At 39.8% G+C, this 9,557-nt stretch overlaps 1 protein-coding gene across 3 annotated transcripts in view; it reads right to left on the reverse strand.

Annotated features, from left to right (window-relative positions):
• Positions 1–8,447: 8,447 nt before the first annotated feature.
• The window catches only part of LOC306886396 (serine/threonine-protein phosphatase 2A 56 kDa regulatory subunit gamma isoform-like), an 18,384-nt gene continuing 17,274 nt past the window's right edge, over positions 8,448–9,557 (reverse strand). For 2 of the 3 annotated variants that reach the window (XM_079443464.1, XM_079443465.1), the window contains one exon: positions 8,448–9,557. This exon is cut by the window's right edge and continues 532 nt beyond it. The gene's annotated coding sequence lies outside the window, so the exon portion shown is untranslated. The other variant, XM_079443466.1, reaches the window with a different exon arrangement.

Below are 9,557 nucleotides of genomic sequence, written 5' to 3' on the forward strand. Positions count from 1 at the left end.
GGGCAGCCTTGTGAGGCTTTGGACAGCTGTTCCCGTCTTCTGAATTCTCTGATAACCCAGGGCAAAGCCTAATCCAATCAGCAGAAAACCCGTTATCATGGTTCCGAATAGGTAGATGTCTTCAATGTCCTCCACGGAAAGAGCCGCCAGACATACGACCCGCCATCTCTCCCATGCGTCCATCGTGTAGCCAGTAGCGAATGTCCCGTCCGGACAATTGGGCTCCCCCGAACCCAGGGCTCTTGTATAGAATATGGTGTCAATTGCGTTGAGAGACCAGTTGATCAAATCCATGATTTTTCGGTTTGGAGAGCAGTGCAGAAAGAGTCTCTCAAGTGTTAGACAATAGACAAGACGAGAGAGCAAGCAGGGAAGATAAGGGGAGGAGAGGAGAGAAAAAGCGTCCGCCATCGCAGACAGCCAAGATGTACAAGATGTAAGACTGTACTTTAAAATGAAATGATTAGGCTATAATCTTAATTTGAGTGATGAAGGATTGTGAAAGTCTGACAGTAATCAGTGTTGAGTTCTACTGTAAGAGTAACCCTGCCTGCTTTACATGTCTCAAAATAATTAACAATTGAAAATCATTAGAAATTTAGAAAAGTAATCAAGTGTATTCAGTTACATTAATTTAAATTAGTGTAACTGATTAATTACATTAATTTAATGTAATTAATCAGTTACATTACATTAAATTGCGCCCAGTTGGGCGCACTGCCAGAGCGCCCCACAGAGTCCGCGTTGCCAGAGCGCCCCACTGACTACAAGCCCCCACCACAGGCCACTGATGATGACACATCCTTACCAGATGCACTCAACCACTTCTACTCACGATTTGAGATACAGAACGACACACCTGCACAGAAACTACTCACATCTCCAAACGACCAGGTACTCTGTCTCTCTCCAGCTGACACAAGGAAGACCCTGTCCCAGATTAACCAACGAAAGGCTGCGGGCCCTGACAACATACCTGGACGTGGACTGAGAGACTGTGCTGCACAGCTGACGGATGTCCTAACAGACATCTTCAACACCTCGCTGAGCCAGGCAGTCGTCCCCACGTGTCTCAAATCCACCTCCATAATTCCAGTACCAAAGAAGTCACCCTGTCCTGTCTGAATGACTATCGTCCCATAGCACTGACCCCAATCATGATGAAGTGCTTTGAGAGGTTAGTCATGCATCACATCAAGTCCAGTCTCCCAAACACACTGGACCCATTCCAGTTTCCACGGACGATGCAATATCCACCACTCTCCACCTAGCTCTTACTCACCTGGAACAGAAAGACTCTTATGTAAGAATGCTGTTCATCGACTTCAGCTCAGCATTAAACACTATAATCCCACAACAGCTCATCCACAAACTAAACTTGCTGGGCCTTAACACCCCCCTCTGTAATTGGATCCTGGATTTTTTAACTGCAAGACCTCAGTCAGTCCGTGTCGGCCGCAACTCCTCCAGCAGTACCACACTGAGTACAGGTGCCCCAAAAGGCTGTGTGCTCAACCCGCTGCTCTTCACGCTGCTGACCCACGACTGCACTGCCAAGTCCAGCTCCAACCACATCATCAAGTTTGCTGATGACACAACTGTGGTAATAATAATAATAATAATAATAATAATAATAATAATTCATTACATTTATATAGCGCTTTTCTGCTTTTCTAAGCACTCAAAGCGCTCTACATTGTGAGGGGTGATGTCTCCTCGTCCACCACCAGTGTGCAGCATCCACCTGGTAGCCCTCATCAGCAACAACGATGAAACGCTCTACAGAGAGGTAGTGGCACAGCTGACGAAATGGTGTGGTGCTAACAACCTGTCCCTCGATGTGAGTAAGACAAAAGAGGTTGTGATGGACTTCAGGAGAAACTCTGTTGACCACCCCCCACTGACCATCGACAGCTCAACCGTGGAGAGAGTCGGCAGCACTAAATTGCTGGGGGTGCACATCTCAGAGGATCTTACCTGGACCACGAACATCACGTCACTAAACAAGAAGGGACAACAGCGCCTCCACTTTCTTCGCCGGCTGAAAAGGGCAAGTCTCCCTCCACCCATCCTCACCACTTTCTACAGAGGCACCATTAAGAGTGTGCTGACCAGCTGCATCACTGTCTGGTATGGGAACTGCAGTGCTGCTGACCGCAAGACCCTACAACGGACAGTGAACACTGCCGCAAAGATCATCGGTGCCCCTCTCCCCTCCATCCTGGACATTTTCCTTGCACGATGCTCCAGCAAGGCCTCCAGCATCGTGAAAGACCTCTCCCACCCCTTCCACAACCTCTTCCAGCTCCTACCATCAGGTAGAAGGTACCAGAGTATCAAAGTTCGCTCTGTCAGATTGCTCAACAGCTTTTTTCCCCAGGCTGTGAGAGCTCTTAACTCCAATCTCCCTGCCCCCCTCTGACCCCCCACTCACCCAACTCATTAATACTGTTGACAACTTTTCCTAAGTGCAATTCTGAGTGTGCTACACACAGGTGAGTGGGCTATACAAACCACCTGTAGTAACGCACTCATCCCACTATATGCACACTAGACACTTTCTATGAACACTCCCTGCTACAAAGACTCAATAAAAAAAATGTTTACTTGAGCATTGCACTACAAATCTTTTTGCATGACGCGCTTCTTCCCACAAAATCTCTCTTTAATCTGCACAACAATTTAATGTACAAAATATATATACAATTTTTATTTCTATCATTTTGCACAATTTCATGTACAGTATATATGTAAAGTTCTTGTACAGTCTCAGTTTGTGTATGTCTAGGCAACTAGGTATAGTAGTTATAGTATTTATAGTATATGTATAGTCAGATGCTCTGTTTTTTGTTTGTTTTTTTTGGGGGGGGGGGGGGGGGGGTTCTCTTATACTTGCATTGTTGTATGTTTATCTTATGTTTAACTAGTATATAGCACCGTGGTCCTGCGAGACACGACATTTCGCTCCACTATATGTCCACACATGTAGCAGAATGACAATAAAGATCAACTTGAACTTGAACTTGAACTAGATAGGGTAACTTGTAATCTGTAACCTATTACATTTCAAAAGTAACCTTCCCAAGACTGAAAATAACAAAATGTCTTTTGTTTACTCTAGGATGAAACAGGGATGAGAAATCACGATCAGAACGGACTGAATAATGTGTAAATCACTGTTTTTTTTCTCTCCAGCTCATACCTCAGATGACCAAACATGACCCACTTATGGCTCCGGCGTGGGAGGAACCAGAGGATCATGGGTAACTAATCCATGACTTTCCTGCTTCCAGGTCAGAGCACATTAAAATGAGCGCATCTAAAGCAGATCAGCGCTTGCCTTCATTTCCTCCACAGAAGCGTCATGAAGTCAGAGAAATGCTCATCTGTAAATCTGCTGAACGCATCTGCTGGCTTTTGTGACCTTTATTGTTAGTTTGCTTTAAAAGCATGTTTTGCATTAACGCTGGCATGAGCCTTTCATTTGATGCCATTTGACTGGTAAAAAAAATAAATAAATTTGAAAGATGAAAGAAATAGTTCACCTAGAAATAAAAAGTCAACAGTGCTGTACTTTTCTTGTATGTTTCATGATTGGAGGCAAGATTTGCAGCAAACTAGCTGTGAAGTGTGTAGGAAGTTATGTGATATATACAGGATTATTGTCCATCTTAAATGGGAATATATATATAGTTGCTCTTTGCAACTGTTCCATCATTTTCTGTTTTTTTTATCTGTGTTTTATAGATTTTTTTTAAATCTCCTGACTGTTCAAAATCAGGCATATTAAAGAAGTCACAACAAGAGAACTCAACTCTCTTCCTTGAGCTTTTGACATACAAAAGGTTTTTGTACCATTCCAACATCCTGCAGGTAAACTGTATTTATTTAATTAACCCATTTAATCCCACCAAAGAAGGTTTTCATTTATAAAGCGATAAAAATGTTACTGACTGCTGTTTTAGTGCATTTCTTGCAAATATGGAAAAAATAAAGGGTCTCAATTAAATAGCTGCAGTGTCACATGATTAGTGCAAATTGTCACATGACCAAAGCAGTTTACTTCCTGTTTGCACCTTGAGAAGATGATGACTGCATCAAAGCTCCAAAACAAAAGGCTCGTGAAGTATGTTAACATAAATATATGACAAAGATTTTTGGTACGTTATCTTTAAGGTGTTTAGTATTAACATATGAATTCAAAAGTATTAAGGTTTGTTGAGAGTAGTCAAAAAATGAGTAAACATATTGAAGGCAACAATAGTGACCGCTGGGATAATACAGTTCATGTAGGTAAACATATAAATCAAGTTGCAGCTATTAGTGAAGGCTGCACTAATATGCTGCAATGACAAAGTTACAATGAATATTGCACTAAATTCAAAGTTCAAATGTTACAAATGAAGTTACAATATTGATGTCGCAATACTGGTTGCACTAATATAACAACTCGTTTTTATGAGTGCAGAAATATGTTAATTCAGTATACACAATATCCCACCGACCATAAAACACATTTTTTCACACTTTTCCAAAACAATTAAAAAAATAATTATTGATTTTTGCAAAGGGTTACTAATGGCAAATTATTTGGATATTTTAATGTCTGGTAAAAATTTGGGATTAAATTTGGGAAGCTCTAAATGCGTTATATTACATATTTGCATATGACCGCCTCCAGAGCAAGACATTGACCAATCGTTTAACATTATCGTAATATTAGCCCTGCCCACTGGCGTTCAGTCGTTTAACTGTTGACGTCTCCTACTAGTACCAGACATGAGCGTCGTGTCAGACGCTAACAGAACCTATTTAAACACAGAGTTAAATTTAACCTGTTTTATCACTGACGCTGCACTGATAGAGTACAGATGCGCATTGAGTTTGTGATGTGCTCCACGTGCTCAAGTTTATCAACAGTAGAACAAAAAGAGCAGTAAAGTGCACTCGCTTTGATGCATTCGGTCTCTGTACCGCTCAGAAGGATCCCAGCATCAGGAATAAGTTTATGCTTTATTATTAATCACCTCGGAGGATCATATGTTTGTCCAGAGCATTTGACTGCAGATTGTTTAGTAAATTAATTCAATTCAAGTTGATTTGTATAGCGCTTTTCACGATACAATCATTGCAAAGCAGCTTTACAAAAGTTTCTACGTTATATTTAGGAGTAGTTTATTAGTGGTGACTATGGCAGAAATGTATAGTAAAAAATCATGCAGTTAGCTACAAATTACATGTAATCAAACAGACGGTGAACACTATTAACTGCAATGATTATATGTTGCGATTAAACTTTGCGATTGCGATTAGACATTGCGATTAAGCAAAATTTGGTAGTTTTATATGTTGTTCCAGAGTTAGCATCATCTGAGGTCCTCTGAGGGGTTGGCATAATCTCTTCTCAGGTGTTCAGTCATCTCAGATCTTCATAAGGGTTGGATCCAGACTGAAGCTTCTGTAATTCCTAGTTACCATGGGATGTTAATCCCGTGGCCGAAACAGAGAAGCAAATAGAGACATGATTAGCGTAGCTGCTGTTCCAACCAAGCAAATAATGTGTTCAACCCAAGCAAAAGGATGTTAATGTGCATTTGATCAGATATAACTGCAGTACGAGATTATAAGATGCATTATGTGAATGCTTGGCTAAAGAGATGTGTCTTTAATCTAGATTTAAACAGAGAGAGTGTGTCTGAACACCGAACGTTATCAGGAAGGCTATTCCAGAGTTTGGGAGCCAAATGTGAAAAAGCTCTACCTCCTTTAGTGGACTTTGCTATCCTAGGTACTACCAAAAGTCCAGTTTTGTGACCTTAGGGAGCGGGTTGGATTGTAGCGTGGTAGAAGACAAGTTAGGTACACAGGAGCTGAACCATTAATGGTCTTAAAAATAAGAAGTAATATTTTGTAACTGACGCAGAACTGAATAGGTAGCCAGTGCAGAGACTGTAAAATTGGAGTAATATGATCATATTTTCTTGATCTGGTAAGAACTCTAGCCGCTGCATTTTGGACTATCTGTAGCTTGTTTATTGAAGATGCAGGACAACCAGCCAGCAGCGCATTACAATAGTCCAGTCTAGAGGTCATGAATGCATCAACTAGCTTTTCTGCATCAGAAACAGGGAGCATGTTTCGAAGCTTGGCAATGTTTCTAAGATGGAAGAATGCTGTTTTTGTAACATGGGAAATATGATTTTCAAAGGACAAGTTGCTGTCTAATATAACACCCAGTTTTTTGACTTTAGAGGACGTGACAGTGCATCCATCTAGTTGCAAATTGTAATCCAAGAGATTCTGTGTACTGTTTTTTGGTGCAATAAGTAATATCTCTGTTTTATCCTAATTTAATCTGAGAAAATTATTGGTCATCCAATCTTTTAAATTTTTAACACAGTTATCTTGTATAATTTAGAAGTTTCATCTGGTCTTGTTGAGATATATAGTTGAGTAACATCAGCATAACAATGGAAACTAATTCCGTATTTTCTAATAATATTACCAAAGGCAAACATGTAAATTGAAAATAGCAGAGGACCTAGGACAGATCCTTGTGGTACTCCATACTTTACTGGTGATAATTGAGATGACTCTCCATTTAAATGAACAAAGTGGTAGGGATCGGACAGGTAGGATCTAAACCATCTTAAAGCCTGCCCTTGAATACCAGTATAGTTTTGTAATCGATCTATGAGTATGGCATGGTCTATAGTGTCGACCGCAGCACTAAGATCAAGTAATAATAGCAATGAGATGCAGCCTTGGTCTGAAGCAAGAAGCAAGTCATTTGTAATTTTAACAAGTGCAGTTTCTGTACTATGGTGAGGCCTGAAACCTGACTGAAATTCTTCATAGATATCTTTTTATTTTATTTTATGAACCACAGTGAAATGGAAAGATTGCAAAGAAACTTTTATTGAAAGCTGAAGCATCCCAACTCTACTGGATCTGACAACAGCTGCACCACAAACCGTAAGTAAATGATTTCATAATGTTTGTGAGTAACTGACGGTTTTATGCATTTAATATTTTCAAAACACTTCGGGGTGTTGATATGTTCTGCGCAGTGATGTTAGCCAATCAAAAAAGCGGCCGATTACTGACAAGCCTTAAAGGACCCGCCTCTTAAAAACTTTTTTTTTTTCCTGCAAGTGAACTTCAATACACATATTAAAATAATAATAATAAACATATGTCATGAGCTTTTTAATCTTATAATTCTGTTAAATTTTCGTTTCTTATACACGTATGTTAAAATACCGTTAGTTTGTTCTGTTTTTAAGGATTTGTGTAATAAGGCCTTGTGTTTATTAGCGGATTGATTTAGTTTTTTTTCTTTATTTTCGACCCCCTGTCTGTCAGCACCATTATAGTGCTGTTTGAGTGTAAGGCTGATTCAGTCGGATCGGATGGAGTGATTTAAAGTGTCTGTAACGCAGCAGATGAAGGACTGTAATGATGTTTCATTAAATGCTCTAATGCCAGACAGGAAGTAATCATCAGGCACGTGGGAGTGGATTTTCACAGAGGTCAAGCATGTTTCTGAAGCACATCGGTCATTTCAGGTGTTAGACTCAGTTCAGATCTAAGAGAAATAAATAGTTACAATAAACCACTCCAATTAATGTCCAAATGTGGTTCACATATTAAAGGGATAGTTCACCCAAATTCAGTCATCGTTTATTCTCCCTCAATGTTAATTCTTTCTTCTGTCATGCACAAAAGAACAGCTTCTGATCCCCAATCACTTCCAGAGTCATTTTTTTTCATAGTATGGAACTAAATGGCTACCAGCAGCTGTTTGGTTCCCAACATTCTTCAGAATAACTTCTTTTGTGTTCAACAGAAGAAAGAAGCTCACACAAGAACATGAGGAGAGTGAATGATGACAGAATGATAATTTCTGATTAACTATTCATATAAAAACCACGAGTTGCGACCTGAACAAACTTCAATCACAGAACGAAGCGTGATGCTCGCTGATTAAAGTGCTTCTGTGTGTGTTTCTCACGGCTGTAGGTTTGTTTGAGCTCTGAGACCAGGGTTCAAGGGGTTTATAGTTTCAGCCTGAGCAGATGAAGTCCTCTAGTGGTCAAAACTGGTTTGGACTACTAAACCAGTGAGTGCATGTCAATGTTAGAATGATTTAAGATCATGCAAAAATCAGTATAAAACACACAGATGAACTGATTACAAACACAAACAGCCATTCACGTGATCCACAGCACTCGATCTGTCCAACATCTGCAGGTGTTTCTCTAACGCAGGAGCGCCCAAATCTTTCCTGGAGGGCCGCTGTCCTGTTTCACTCCAACTTACTTCAGCACACCTTCCTGAAAGTTTCTAGTCTGCCTAGTAACACCTTGATGAGCTGCTTCAGGTGTGTTTGGAGGGAACCCTCGGCTCAAACACCAAATAATCACTGTATGAGACACTAAAGATTTAAATATAAATCCACATGATCTCTTTATTTTCAATATGCTCATACAACATTGAATTTCAGGAAAGACTCACAAATAAAATCTATACCAGAATGTCAGAATTTTACAAATTGATAGAAAATGTTTATTAGCTCCTCAGAAATTTATCTGTAGCTTTTTTTATTCTGTACATATAATATTGTTGTTAATATATACTATATGTAAACTATATATGCGTGTATCAAATGCACAAACACGTTCATATGCAGTGCTGGGTGTAACGCATTACAAGTTACCAAATCAGATTACTTGGTGGCCTTTATAGTTGCCAAAAATATAACTTTTAGGTTTTTTGTTCCTAAAAATAAAGAAGTGAACCCAACTCAGGTGAAACAAAGTTACGCAAAAATAACGTAATGCATTACTTTTAAAAGTAACTTTCCCCAGCACCGATCATATGAGTCGACTACAGAAGCAAATGAAATGCTCGTATATTATAAATGAATAGAGAACACGTGAAGGACACTTACCATGAGTTACAGTGAATAGAAATATAATATGAAATAATTCTCATTCAATCATTTGTTTCAACAGCAAGGAAGTTAAAGACGATCTAAACACACATATAAACTCTTCAGTGGAGTGTGTGAGTGTGTTTGGAAAAGAAGCCGAGACAAAAACATGTTTTATACATCAACATTTATATACTCACATACTGAATGAATTATTATAGGTGAAAAGAAATTAATAAAATGCAGCGATTAAACATAGAGGAGTTCAAACAACGGTACTGAAATGACTGTAAGCATGCGACTGATTCTCTCTCACACACACACACACACACACACACACACACACACTCACACCTACGCAGTAGAGTTTTCAAGTTTTCAGGAAGTGCTTCTAGGTAGTTCAATAAAATAACAGGAAAACATCCGGATGGAAATGAACAATCGAAGCATCGGCGTCACACCGCTGCGTTTGGATTTGGATTCATCTAAATGGACCGAAGGCCCTCGTCTCCACCGCTGGAAGGCACTGAGGCCCTTCTGGAGAGTCTGAGATCAGAAGAGCTTCCTATCGGATCCCAGAGCTCCGTGTCGGATGAACTGATCCGGGAATGTTGGTGACATT

This window comes from Barbus barbus (genome assembly GCF_936440315.1).
Source record: "Barbus barbus genome assembly, chromosome: 20".
In the NCBI taxonomy this organism is placed as follows: Eukaryota; Metazoa; Chordata; class Actinopteri; order Cypriniformes; family Cyprinidae; genus Barbus; species Barbus barbus.